This window comes from Perognathus longimembris, chromosome 18 (assembly GCF_023159225.1).
Source record: "Perognathus longimembris pacificus isolate PPM17 chromosome 18, ASM2315922v1, whole genome shotgun sequence".
Lineage (NCBI taxonomy): Eukaryota > Metazoa > Chordata > Mammalia > Rodentia > Heteromyidae > Perognathus > Perognathus longimembris.
In genome coordinates, this window is record NC_063178.1 from 4,614,596 (window position 1) to 4,629,782 (window position 15,187).

Genomic DNA, 15,187 nt, shown 5'->3' on the forward strand with positions numbered 1-15,187 from the left:
GCCACAGAAAATCTGAAGTTCTCAGAGGTGTCCTGATTGTCTACTCCTGGTTCTCCTCCTCCGCTCTTTGTTCTGCAATAGCAGCTAAGATGGAGGTGAGCGGGGTAGGGGAGGGAGTGAAAATCCTCTTGCCCCAGAATACAAGGCACAGTATTGGCACGCACACACACACACACACACACACACACACACACACACACACACAATCAATCAATCAATCAATCAGAAAAAGAAGGAAGCAAAATCCTAGGGCGGTAGTGGGTCACTTTAAATAATAGGTGACTCACTAGGAAACACAAAGATATATCTCCCCCTCTCTTTAACCCTGCTTTCTTTGATTAGCGATGAGTAACTCTTTCTAACAATGAGACATAGCTCCCTGTCTTGGCAAACGGTATAACCAAATCAATCAGGACAGCAAAGCAAGCTCTTTTGGAGGTGCTATCTTATTTGATCGTGCCCGTGCCTCACGGTCAGTGGAGTTACAGTCTGTCTAGAAGAGACTCAAGTTGTGCGTGGAGGCTGAGATGCAGGGGAGAGATTTTCCATTTCCAGATGTGGACACTGGAACCAGGGGCACCGGAGGAGCCGTGCACGGGCCCCGTGTACAACAAGAACACACGTGTTCCCGCCCTTCTGCAAGAACTGTGTCATTCTGATCCTGATTGCAAGTGGCACACAAAGTCACTTGAAGAAAAAAAAAAAGTCTGCCCTAAGCAAAACTCATTTGACTCTAATCTGCTTATGGGGATTATCAAAAGAACAGAGCGTGCCAATAAAAATTAACAGAAGGGAGCTGTGTGCCTTGGAGTGGTGGGGCTTCCCTGGGACCGCTGGTTGGTGTAGTCTACACATAAGCTCTGTGCCAAGACATGAATCAGCCTCACCAAGCCTCGTGCTATTACAACTTCAAACCAGATCATTCACTCCTTTCGCTGTGATAGCATACTTAAGGAGAAAGCACCCAGTCATTTGACTCTGTCCGGAGCTTTCTCTGGGGAAATGGTGGACACACAAATGACCTGTCCCTAAGACAATTCTATTTCACATTGTAAAACGGCAGTATTTGTTCCAAGAGCTGGGATAAAGTCCATTACGTCTAGCCAGATCCTCTGGTCTCACTCCACCCTTTAGATCTCCTCTTACGCTTAAAGTTCATATCCTGACTTCTGAGATTTTATGGCAATGATGCTTTCGAAGGTCAGGAAGCCTTCAGTGGAAGATAATTTTTAACTATCTTATTTGACAAAATGGTGGATTCGGTGTTGCTTGACACTGAAGAAGAGAAAGAGAGCCACACCAAGTGTTGGAGGCGGTCGAGAAAGATTTTATCCAGAACTAGTACAGAGAGTTCAGTGTAGAACTGATCTTACTTCCTAACACAACTGAGCCACTCCCAGATTGAGATCAAGCCAACGGAGTGCAGGTGTTGAGGATTGTTCGAAGAGGACCTTAAAGGCACAGACATTCTTACTAAACTGAGATAACAGAATTCCTGTAAAGGCTGGCCCAAGAGTTAACTTATGAAGACTAAATAAGGAGATCAAATATGAATGGTAGACTTTTTTCTGGAAACTGACCAAGGAAGTCTTTTGCACTAAGCAGGCTGAAGACACATCCTAAAGCCAAGGCTTGCAGAAACCCGTCTCCAATCTCCCCAAGGAGGGAGCTTTGCCAGTCTACAGGGCACGGGAGCTAAGACTGTATTCCAATACATCTAATTTTTTAGGTTATTCCCGGCATTTTACAACCTCTCAATGCCTGATTTTGGGTGCCATGTTAATCTCAGTAAGAATATTGTTCAATTTCATATTGGCAACATATTCCACTGAGTTGATATGATTGACTCTACCATTCTACATTGTACATTAGACTTGGGATACAGTGATTATTGTATCGATAACAGAAATAACACTTTCTAAAAATTTCCTTGTCATTTCACTAAAATAAATTCAGAAAGGCAGAGGAATGCAACCATCTGGTGGTTCTCGTGTCATCAGGTTTTCTTAGAAGGACTGTGATCATTTAGATTATAAAGCAATTTTGGTACTAATTCTGGGTCTTTTTTTCTTTGTCATTGTGGAGTTACGATGTAAACTGCTCATTTAGCAAGGAAGAACATGTACCACAGGTTTGCTTCATTTGCATTTCTATAATTGCTGTGGATTATTCAGTGTTATATTTCATCTTGGGTGAATTGCTGGTAAGCTTTTAAAATAATCTAGATGTAGCTTACGCTAAATTCTAGAACACTTATGTCCAAGGATAGATGATGTGGGGTTTTGTTGTTTTCTTGCTTTTGTTGGTCATGGGACTTGAAGTCATAGCCTGGGCACCGTTCCTGAGCTTTTCTACCACTTCAAGCAGCATTTCTGGTTTTCTGGTGGTTAACCAGAGATAAGAGTTTCATGGATATTCCTGCCTGGGCTGGCTTTGAACTGTGATCTTTAGATCTCAGCCTCCTAAGTAGCTAGGATGACAGGCATGAGCCAGGTCATGATGTGGTTTTTCTAGGCCCACAGGAGAAGTTGCAATGACTGCTGGTGAGGAAATTCCTACACACATTACAAATCCTTCTGATGGTAGAAGTAAGTAACCTCAAGACCCGACCGAAGACAATCCCTTGTTACAATTATGACTGAGAAATATGTTACTAAATCTAAGCTAAATTAATACAGCTTTAAAATAATAATAATCAATGGTTAATAGAGCTTGAAATAAATTATCAAAACCCCCAGTTATATGAATAAAACTAAAAACATGACATGGATTTTTAACATTTTATTGAGCTAGTTGTTAGATGCTCTAAATGACTTTTTGATATCTACATAAATCTATCACTCTAGTCCATTTTACAATTGGACCACAAGAAATCAATAAATGGTTGTTTTGTTTACATAATTAATACTTAGGGACTATAGTATTCTTAATCATTTTTCTAAGTACTATATAATATGAAAATTTGCCAAGTCTCTGTTTTCTGGAATTTCTAGAAATTACTAAAATTTACAACTATACACTTAGGGAAATATTACAGTATTTTTATACATTGGAAAGATTTTTTTTGGTCTCATGGGCTATATTTATGATTTAAATTTGAATACTATTTCCTTATTTGTGTCTGCTCTATTTTATTTTATTTCAAGGATCGAGGTGAGGATTTCCAGAACCATCTGTGGGCTTTGCTTTGCCCTTCTCAACCAGTTGAACCTGGAATGTCTTTGACCTTCACTATAACCACCCCCACATATACACACACACCAAGAGTCACATTTCTATCTCACTGATAAGGATTTTCCTTGTGAGAGAGAGAAAAGTCTTTCTCAAGTACAGATAGATTACATCTACTGTCTCTCCCCCATCTTCGTGTCCAGTCAGTCCATTCTGGAAGGAAATTTAATTGACTTGGCTCCGTGGGCCCCTGACTGGGAGAAGGAACTGATTGTACTCTTGCTTCTAGGTGATTGCAAATTGCTTAGTTGACAGTTTACTCCAATGCCTTTCCAACTAGCGACATTTTAAGCTGACCAGTTAATGATTATGAAGATAAAGCTTCTCTTTTAATTTCAGAAATGAGTGGTATCATCAATCCTTTCCATGATTTCAAGGACTCTCGATGAGTTCAGTCAGTTATCACAAATATCTGCTGATTACTTGAGAGCCTGCTATTAGGGACTGCCAGCCTAGCTTCTCATACAGCTCTTCATCATGTCTTCCATATTACAGTTTATCCCCATCCAGTAAATGCCTCTAGATTTTCTTGTCTTTGCTGAATATATTGACTTTCTTACATAAAGATGAGTCATTTGTACAATAACAAAAGAAGAGGTGGTTGGGCGAAAAGACTTATAGAGGTGAAAGTCTTTCAGTCCAGCAAAATACAACTTCCCATAAGATCACCCAACTGACCACATGGGCTAGAGTCAGCGATGCTTGAAGATGGCATCTAGGACTGAGCAAAGGAAAACCAGAGAGGACTGATGGAGGGAAGAATCGAGAGCCTTCCTGATAACAAGCAGTAACACAAAGCTGAACCCCTGCTTCCAGTCCTTTCAGCTAGCAAGAGTTGGGGAGTGAGCAAGTGAAATCGGAGTGGTAGGTTTTATGTACTTTGTGAATCTCATGGGTCCAGGTTCGCAAGAGTCACGATGGTCTGGACCACTTGTTCAACAAATTCGAATTGGATAGAGGAACCTGAATGGGAGGAGAGCTCAGGGACATACAGTTCACTGCTAAGCAGAAAGTTAACCCACAGGGACATTATTTCATGGGTTTTAAACTCATCTCCGCTCTCTTAAAATCATAGAATGATGAACCAGGAAAGCACGTCAATAACCTAGGAAAAAACAGGGTTTTCTGACCCAACTACACTTTCATTGTCACCCAAAGAAAGGAGCCAGGAAAATGTGAGATGTGACTACTTCTGTGTGATTGACAGCGGGCAATAATCACTCTAATTGAGACTTTGAATCCATTCATTTGACGGCAGGTGTCTGATGGGGGTAAAGATGATGGTGTAATGTTAGGATGATGGTTCCTTCCTCCCCCTCCACTTTGGTGTCTTGTGTATGCTATCTGCACCTGTGTCCTTCTGTCCTGAGAGGGTCAGAGCGTCTTGTCCCTTCCGTCAGACTTTATCATGCCCGCTTCTCCCTGTTCCCCAACGCTCAAAGCTAAAGCGGAGGATAGAAAGGAGTGACACTCCTTCCAAGCAACCATAAAGACATCATAGCCTCAAAACCCTGCATCTGTTTGTATACAGCGTTTTTTAAAGCATTGAGCGGGGGCACTCCCAGATACAAACTGCAGATTTAGTGATATGATACACTATAGTGATAAGAGGTCCTGCTTTTTTTTTTTTTAATAAAATGGCTAGGATGACAAATATTTTATTTGTGGAAGAATATTGTAAAAGTTTCAATGGTACCTGTCAATTCTAGGATAAATGTGAAACATGTAAGCTTTCACAGAATTACATTGGTATATACAGCACCGGTTATTGTTGAAAACGGGATTTTCATGGAAATTTCATTTAAATGATTGAGTAATTCTCTTTCTGTAGCATTAATTCAGGAGATACTTCTTAATGATCTAAGGCTCTGGTAAGCAATTATCTTCTCATTGTGTTTAGTAAGTACCTAAATTTGGGTTATACTTCTCATTGCCCGGAGCATAAAAGAGCAAAAATTGACTTGATTGCTCAGTATATAACACATATGGATAGTAATGGTCTCTCCTGCTAGGATCTTAGCATGCTTAGAATTCATCCTCAAATTGCACATTTTCTCTGCATGTAAATTTGTGCAAAGAGAAAAGATGCATCGGAGGCCGAGTACAAATGATCTTGTTCCCTTGTCAACTTCATCTTGCAGAATAAGCTCAATGTTTCTTTATGTTACTGTCATTCTTACAGGTCACTCTCTATTACATTGCTGCCCTGCGATTTTTATTTTTTTTTTTGACAAATGTCTGGGCAGCTGGGTCTGACCCTGGCCACTTTCCCTCTACTTTGCTTTGCACTTCACACTGTGCAGACCCCAGCTCATTGCATCCTGTACAACAGGCGGACTGCAGCACTTGGGCTGGAAGGGACATGGCAAGAAGATATGTTCACACGAGGCTCAGAGACGTCGGTGTCCAAGAGCGCATGCTCTTTAAACATGCCGCATGCCTGTGGCGTCACCTGCAGCAATATGGTATAGGTTTTATTACCCTATACAACCCCTTTCATTTAACAAATTCAGAGGAAATGTATAAGAAGCCATTCAGTCAGCCGTGTCATCTGTTGGATGCTTCCAGGTAAGAAGCTATCATTGCAATATATACACATCCTATATAAATACTTGTGCAAACCTACAACTTCTTCAAGAACTTACTTTATGTCATTTAAAATAGTGACAAAAATTCCTCTTACAAGTCCAATTCCATCTCAAAGTACTCATTATATCAATTATAGCAAATCAGCTTAGTTTTTTCCTTTCTTTTTTTCCCCTTTGTGACTGTACTAAGACTTGCACGCAGAGCCTCATGTTCCTGCCTGCTTGCTTAACTGCGGCTCTACCGCTTCAGTTATGCTTCCAGTCCAACATCTTGCTGGTTAATTGGAGAAAAAAAAAAGCCCATTGACTTTTCTGTGGGGGGCTGACTTCCAACTATGGTCCTCCAGGTCTCAACTTCCTGGGTTGATAGGATTACAGGCATGGGCCATTGGTGACTCAACGGTGAGGCTTTCTGACTGATTTCCTCACTTCCTTGAGCATGGTTTCCTTAGTTACGGAGTAGTCAACTTGAAGATGTAAGTGAAACAGCAGACATACTTAAGCAGTGTTGTCTATTTTAATGAAGAATCACAGTCATTCTTTAACTCTTTGTCTTTCTCAAGGCCTACAACTGCACACAAATGCAAATACCTACATGCATCCCTTCACACGCAAACACACATGACTACACATGCATACACACATACTTTCAAATGGAGGCTTCCTATTGATTGTCAGAAATTCTAAGTAAGATGGTTTACTGCAAAAGAAGAAATAAAGTGTGTGATTCACATTATTACTTATTAAGTATTGAAAAATCATGTTCGAGGAGAAGGGGCCATTTTCTATTGCAATGAAAAGACATGCAAATTTGTTCTTTTCACCAGGAAGCCAAAGAAGACCATTTAAATGGAATTACTATTGCTTTTAGCTTTGCTTTGGATACTCTTTTTTATTTCTAATCATAATGATGATGATAATAAGCTTTTTTTTTTTATCATAATCAAGTACTTTAGGGCTCAAAAGAAGTAAGAAAGCTAAAAGCTGAACATTCAGTGTACGATAATTTAGCCAGAGAATTAAGTAATATTTCTAGTCATTCAACTGGTCAAAATTTAGAAGACAAGTTTTCTCTCTGTTGCATATTATTGCTTTGTTATGGTGTCCTCTCAAAATTTGTTATTCTATTTGATGGTGATCATAATTTTAAAGACATAATCTAAGAAGAAAAGTTTAAGCAGTATGCTTTGAGAAATACTCAGAAATAGAATATGCTATTTTTATTCTTGTTTATCTGAGGCTTGTAAAACATAATGTCCTTTGCATTCTACTCAGTCAAATCTGTAATATCTCATCTCCTTATCCATAACACAACTTCTGTAAAAGGTGACCATGCTAAGGGAGACCTACCACCATCAAAGTCTCATTTTAATTCACTGTACAGAATACAAAAATGAATCATGTCCTTTGTTCATTGTGTACCAGTATTAAAGTCCAGGGTCTTTGTGATTGTAAACAAAATATTTTTCTACCATAATACAAGAAAAGGGATCAAAGAAGCAGAAAATCAGGGAAATTAAATGAGCACAATTCTCTGTTTTGTAACATAGATTTGGGAAACCATAAGAAAATTTGGAATTTTGAATATAAAAAGCAAAGCAGATGGCTAGGAGTCTTCATATACAAGAACTATAATTTTTTTGCATATAGAAAAAAATGTTGTAAAGTTGAATCTTGGGAAGGAAAGAAGGAAGGAAAGAAGAGAGGAAGAGAGGGAAGGAGAGAGAAAGAAAGAAGAAAGAGAGTAGCTCAGCACTAGTGGTTCATGCCTAAGATCCTAGCTACTCAGGAGGCAGAGATCTGAGAATAGAGGTTTGGAGGTAGCCCAGACAGATAATTCTGCAAGACACTTATCTTCAAATTACCAGCAAAAGCCATAATCAAAGAAGTCAGGTGAGCACATAAGGTCCTGAGTTCAAGCTCCAGTAAACCATTTAGCTTAAATCAATTTTACATAGACTTGTTAATGCTTGAAATATGGCCAGAAGGACTGGTCATCAAAATCAACCACTGCGGGTGAATCTGAGCCAGCCCACACTGGGACAGGATACACCATCCACTCCGACTCCAGCCTTGTTTCCATAAAAGGATGATAGTCAATTTCCTTCCAGAATTTGCCTTAGGCACAATGTGACTCCATGGTTCGATGTAAGCTCAAGTCCCTTACAGGGAAAAGCCAAAAGTCAATCCTGAGAACTAGGAAATACACTGGAAACCATCAAAATTATCACAGCAATAATAATTGCGCTATCATGGTGCAGATTTCAGATGGTTTTTGGAGCTGAAGTATCGAGGAAAGTAAATCTGCTTGTGTTTCCCAGAACCCTCGCCTAAATTCCCTTGGAAGCCCTGCTGAGAGTCCACAAATGAGTCTGTCCCTTTACGAGTCATGGGTTATGTTCAGTGGACATTGAGATTGGCACACTTTGATTGGTTTGTGTGTGTGTGTGTTTTTTTAATTCACAGTAGACTGAAAGAGAGGAGACTAGGAGGAGAAATTCCACAAGTTCATAGCACACTTTTAACCAAGTTAAGATCCTACAGGGTTCCGGTGATGGTGTTTAGTATTCCTTACAGGCAAGTCCTCACTAAGTTTCTCCTTGCTTGTAACATCATATACAAATCATATAGGGAGAAATGGATAGCTATGAGATTTCTTGAATATAGAATTGATATGCCTTCAGAATATATTATACTTGGAACCCATTTTAAAAGTGAGAAAGACCAGCTCCTCTTCCATTTATTTCTCCCTATCATCTCCAAGCAGTGCATAGTCAGAAGGTAGTGACTGAACAACACTTAGCATACAGGTTACTCGTTTCATAACTAATAAAAGTAATTGCTCATTTTTGTCAATGCTTCAACCTGGTGCTTAACTACAAGCATTTTTGTAGACCTAGAGCTGCCAATTGCTTCAGTCACCAAATATAATGTAATTAGAGTAATCCCATTTAGGTTTTCAAAAAATTGTTCCAGAACAAGACTATTTAAAGCTACTAAAAAAAACTCTCATTGATCTCTTAAATTATTTGGTAAACTGCTTTGGAAGAAATAAAGTCTATTTCTAGTACAGAAAAATAGGAAATGGAGCGACAATTGAATAGTACTAAGAGAAAAATGCTAGTCAAATCAGGTACAGGTATCTCATGGCTGTAATCCTTGCTCCTTGAGAAGCTGATATTGGCATTATCAAAGCCAGCCAGCCTGTGGAGAAAAGTTCTCAAGATCCTTTGCTCAATAGGTGGTTGAATGGGGCAGTGTGTGCCTGTTATTCTAGCTATGCCAGGAAGTCTAAGATGGGCAGATCCTGCTAATGGCCCTGAAGGGAGTAAAATACTATCTCACAAATAGCTAGCAGGTCCACTTCCCAGTGCTTTGTTCTGATGAGGGGTGTGTGTGTGCCTGCATGTGTGTGTGTGTGTGTGTGTGTGTGTGTGTGTGTATGTTTTGTCGGTCATGGGGCTTGAACTCAGGGCCTGAGTACTGTCCCCCGGAGCAATTTTGCTCAATCCTAGTGCTCTACCACTTTGAGACACAGTATCACTTTCAGTTTTCTGGTGCTTAATTGTAGATAAGAGTTTCACAGACTTTACAGCATAGCTTTGAACCATGATCCTCAGATTTCAGCCTCCCGAGGAGCTAGGATTACAGGTGTGAGTCACCAGCACCTAGCTTGTTTTGGTTTCTGAAACAGTCTCTTTAAATATCCTAACCTGGTATTGAACTCATGACTCTCTGTCACCAGTCTCTTGAATGCTGGGATTACAGGTCTGTACCACCACAATAGCTTACTATGCTTTGCTAAATGCATGTTTCTTCTCACTGCTCTTGCTCTTATTTCTCCCTTTTGCTCAAAGCAGTGTATAACATCTAAAATATTTTTACTTTACCCTATGAGACTAAGAAATCTTTGGGTTCACACAAATACGGTGAGCCAGGTATGAGGCGTTACCAGTCATCTTCTCTTATGTTGTGCATGATAAAACTTTAAACCCTTGGGGCTGGGAATATGGCCTAGTGGCAAGAGTGCTTGCCTCCAACACATGAAGCTCTCGGTTCGACTCCACAGCACCACATACATGGAAAACGGCCAGAAGGGGCGCTGTGGCTCAGGTGGCAGAGTGCTAGCCTTGAGCGGGAAGAAGCCAAGGATGGTGCTCAGGCCCTGAGTCCAAGGCCCAGGACTGGCAAAAAACAACAACAACACAGAAAAAAAAAACTTTAAACCCACATTTGAGCAGACTATGGATTGATAACTATTAATGAAGATCTGCCTTTATTAAAATATTGATTTTGTTTGCATGTTCCATTTGTTTTTGAAAGTTGTCATGGATCAGATATCCCACTCTGGTTCAAATCACTTTTAGGAGAAAAAGTCTTACTATTTCACAAAGAAATATCCACAGATATATTTCTACCCAGTTCTTTTGACATAACTGCTATAAAATTCCATGATAATTGACATTCCAATAAGCCAAGGAATAAAGATTCGATTCTCTGTGTTAACATCAGGCTACTTTTTAGTATAAAAGATTTATATACAAACACTTTTGCTGTGGAATATATTTTCTAATTTTATCCTACAAAACTCATTGATGACACTTTCAGTGGCAACTTAATGATATCACAATGTGTATTATTGATTTGTATAATGAGCAACATAATAAGCATTAATGATTTTCCCATTATATCCCATACAAAAAATCTCTTACTCCAGTAATAGAAAACTCCTTAATAAATGATAGGTCAGAGTTAACTGGATCTACTGTATTTTTACCTAGTTATTCTAGGATTTTGGATGAAACAATGGATTCTGAAGGTAATTAAAGGAATAATTTTAAATTAAGGATGAAAATTTTACGAAAGTGAAATTATCTCCTGAGGGAGACTCTGAAAACTTCTGTACTCGAAATAATTAAAAACAGAAGTAAATGTTTTCATTGTTATTATAAAGGTGAAGTACAAAGTTTCTTAAGTCACGTACCGAGTACATTTCTTTTGAACAATATCACATCATCCTTTGCTCTCTCCCAGTTTTTTCCTTATATCCTCGCCCACAAGTTGTATAGTTCTTTTCAACATAATATTTACTGGCTACTTCTGTTGCATTTGTTCACTGTTGGCCTCTTCATTTCTGTGCCTCCCTTACCCACCCCCAAGACAGATAAATGAACAAACAAAAGGCAAAAAAGAACTTGTTTCCATTAGAAGTAAATTTATAATGATAAAAGATGATCAGTTGTGTGGTGATTTCCCCAGTAAGAATGTCTGAAGGCCAGTAGTGCTGACCTACTAAATATAATCTTCTTTAGAGACCGGGTTGGGGTGGGGGGGTTGGTAAAGGGAGATATTTTGATGATGTTAAGATTTTCAAATAACCTCATCCTGATGGACTGTCATTTCAATGACAAGTATCTTTATGAGAAAAATAAGAAGAGAAGACATGGGCAAAGAGAAGAAATGTAACCATGGCAGCAAACTGGAGTGATGTACCCCCAAACCCATACACAGCTATTACCACTCCATACTAAAGGAAGCAAAGAAGTACCCACCCCCATACACACACACAGCCTTTGAAACTTAAGCCTAGAATTTTCTAACAGCTGCTAGGATGGGCTAATAGGCCTTGCAAGCAAAGGAAAAGAAAAAATAAATAAATAAAAAGAAATAGCTTGATTTTTTCCAATACTCTTGGAAGACATAATTCAGGAGATGAATTCACAAGATTGATATGAAAAAAAAAGAATTGTATGGAAAATGGAAGGAAAATACTGTCACCTGGGTACTCTTCTTTTTTTTTTGACATTAAAATTTATCGCTATCATAAATCCATACATATTCCATAAATATTTATAATTAATACCAACTAAAACTCAAAATTTTAAGGTATTCTGCAGAAATTAATCAAATAAAAAGTAAGGGAAATAAAAACTATTTATTTTACCTATCAGGAAACTTGGACATAATTATTAGTTTCAAACGAAGTAAACTAAAACATATTATCATTTTTTTTTCCTCACTCTCTTCTGACAGGAAACTCTACAGGGAAAGCCAACAATCAAATGCGCATTCTTGAGTGCGAAATCGGAACGAATAGGATGAGGCAGGGAGTTTCATCATGTGTCTATGTCTACACTAAATAACTTAAGAGTCCATTCTGTCATGGAGAATTCACTGCCAACAATTTTGAAATGTTAAAACCTGTTCTTAAGAATACATTAAGGGGCTGGAGATACGGCCTAGTGGCAAGAGTGCTTGCTTCGTATACATGAGGCCCTGGGTTCAATTCCCCAGCACCACGTATACAGAAAATGGCCAGAAGCGGCGCTGTGGCTCAAGTGGTAGAGTGCTAGCCTTGAGCAAAAAGAAGCCAGGGACAGTGCTCAGGCCCTGAGTCCACGCCCCAGGACTGGCCAAAAAAAAAAAAAAAAGAATACATTAAAATATTTGCTTCTGTTAACAACTTCTTCTTCTTCTTCTTCTTCTTCTTCTTCTTCTTCTTCTTCTTCTTCTTCTTCTTCTTCTTCTTCTTCTTCCTCTTCTTCTTCTTCCTCCTCCTCCTTCTTCTTCTTCCTCCTCCTCCTCCTCTTGTTTAGTTCTTTTTTTTATCTTTTTTCTTTTTAACTCCTTCTCACTAATGAAAATCCTCAAGCACAATGACATCATTATATTCACTTGTGATTCCCTCAATCAGATTCTGAGATACCTTGATGGAAAAGAAGCCTACTATTCATTTGTAGATGACTTCCCTCTTTGCTCCTGTTCTTGCCCCTTAAAAGTGAAGTTTAGAGATGAGCCTTCAACAGCTCCAAGGCAGGCTCCCTGTAAATCTTCACTGGTTATCAAGCAGAATTTCCTGACCACAGAGTTGTAAGTACTTCTGACATTATGCTTATCTGCAACTATCACTAATCCGAGCCCAAGTCACAAAACTCCGTAGATAAAATTAAATTGGCTAGCAAAGGTAGCTGACCTTTAGATAAAGTCGTTTAAAAAAATTTCTAGCTAGACGGGACAAAATAAGAAAATAAAATGGAAGGCTGCAACACAGCCTTCTGCCCACAGATAACTGGACAGAAAAGAAACGTCTCTCTCTAAAATGATCCTCTCTTTGTTATCAAGAGAAAATAATCACTATTAAGTCCAGTGTGCTATCTGTGTGTCGCCTGTTTTGAAAGAACCACAGCATCTTTCCAGGGGGGAAATAAGTAAATAAAACACAGCAAGCTACAACACAGTTCATGGCCCTCACTGGAGACATTTAAAGTTTTCACCATAAAAGACCAAATATTAACTCTGTGATTTAAAACTGAAAATTAAGTTTTTGTCTTCCAAAAACTTCTCTGGCTGCTGTATTTACTGTATTTGGGTCTGGTAATTATTCCGAATTTACCATATAAAAGACTTTCAATTATAGTTATAGGATGAAGTGAAGACCTTAGTGTGCACACAAATCGAAAACCCCAGCTTCCTCTGGTAGGATGCCTTCTTTCACAGATGAAATGTAATTCTTATTTTTAGATTTTAGGAGATGGAAGCTGTAGTCAGAAAAAATTGCTGGACCATGTTTTGCCGGTCCACTTAAATTAAATGAGACCTTATTTATTCTTCAAGTAAATTGGTTTTCTTAAGTAAATACCAGTATGTCAGCCACCAGCTCCCATGCGCCCCAACATATATCATCTCTTTGGGGTGACATTTTCAATCAGCGGAGGGGACCAGAGGCCTGGATATATGCTAAATTATTGAATCACAATGTGTTAATTTCAGATATGTTTAGAAATTAGTCATAGAAGCATTCTTGTTCCAAACTGGTGTCCAAATCCATATGAAATGTCTTAAATTCCCTAAAAAAAAGTACATTTCACTCTGAAACCAAATCCCATACTTTTTGCTCAGACCCTCAAACTTATCCCAACACAATCAGCACAAATGAGAGTCTTTACTGCATTGTCACATTGTGCATTTTAGGGATGTTTATAAAAAATGAGATTTTTTTTCTCAAATTTTTATTTTCAAACTGATGTACAGAGAGGTTACAGTATCGTACGTTGGGCATTGGATACATTTCTTTTTTTTCTCAAATTTTTATTATCAAACTGATGTACAGAGAGGTTACAGTATCATACGTTGGGCATTGGATACATTTCTTGTACTGTTTGTTGCCTTGTCCCTCATGCCCCCCTCCCTCCCCCCCTTTCCCTCCCCCCCCCCAGGTGTTCAGTTCACTTACACCAAACAGTTTTGCAAGTATTGCTTTTGTAGTTATTTCTCTTTTTTTTACCCTGTGTCTCTCAAATTTGGTATTCCCTTTGAATTTCCTACTTCCAATACCAGTAAACATGGTTTCCAATATACTCAGATAAGATTACAGAGATAGTGTAGGTACAACCATAGGAAGGTGATACAAGAACATCATCAATAATAGAAACTACACATACACATAGGACATTGAAAGTAGTTACAACTGTGATATATCAATTGTTTCCATAACATGGAGTTCATTTCACTTAGCATCATCTTATGTGTTCATAAGGGTATAGCTATTGGGCCTTGTGATGCTCTGCTATGGCTTGCCTAAACCTGTACTAATTATTCCCAATAAGGGAGGCCATAGAGTCCATGTTTCTTTGGGTCTGGCTCACTTCACTTAGTATAACTTTTTCCAAGTCCTTCCATTTCCTTACAAATGGAACAATGAGATTTTGAAGCTGTCTCTGACACATTGCTTTTAATTTTCTTCATTCACTCATCTTTTTGTGTGTTGATGAGGATGGAATCTATGTACTGACACACTTGACGGTCTACCACATGAGTTATACCTCAGCTCTTTTGTTCATACTTTATTTTTTGAAAGAGTGCTCATAACCCTTCCTTGGGTTATCCTTACACTGGAACTCTGATTTCTTCCACCTCTGGCACAGCTAGGGTTTTAGGCATCTATAACCGCGCCCCACTCTAGGCATGCTACTATTTTAGAGGAAGTTTCGAATGTGCTCCTATCATTAGACTGATATTTGTTTCAATTTATGTCATGTCTTATTGTCTAGTCTGTTTCAACACAAATGTCAGACGTTTGTCTCCACCATCCCTGTTATTCATCCTCTTTCTGGTATCAAGAAATTAAGCTGGGCTTTTATTATCGTGATGGGTATATTAGAAGCAAAGCTGAATCCAATGACACAAATACTTTCACATCGTTTTCTTGAGTGGTTCGGCAATGACTGATACTAATCCTCAGAATCTGCGTTGAAACCACAAAAACGAGGCACTCCTTACCCATGGGGCTGTCTAAACGCAAGAAGAGCAGCAGTTCCAAGTGTGGGAGAGGAGATGGAGAAACACAGTTCCCATGTGCAAGAGAAGAG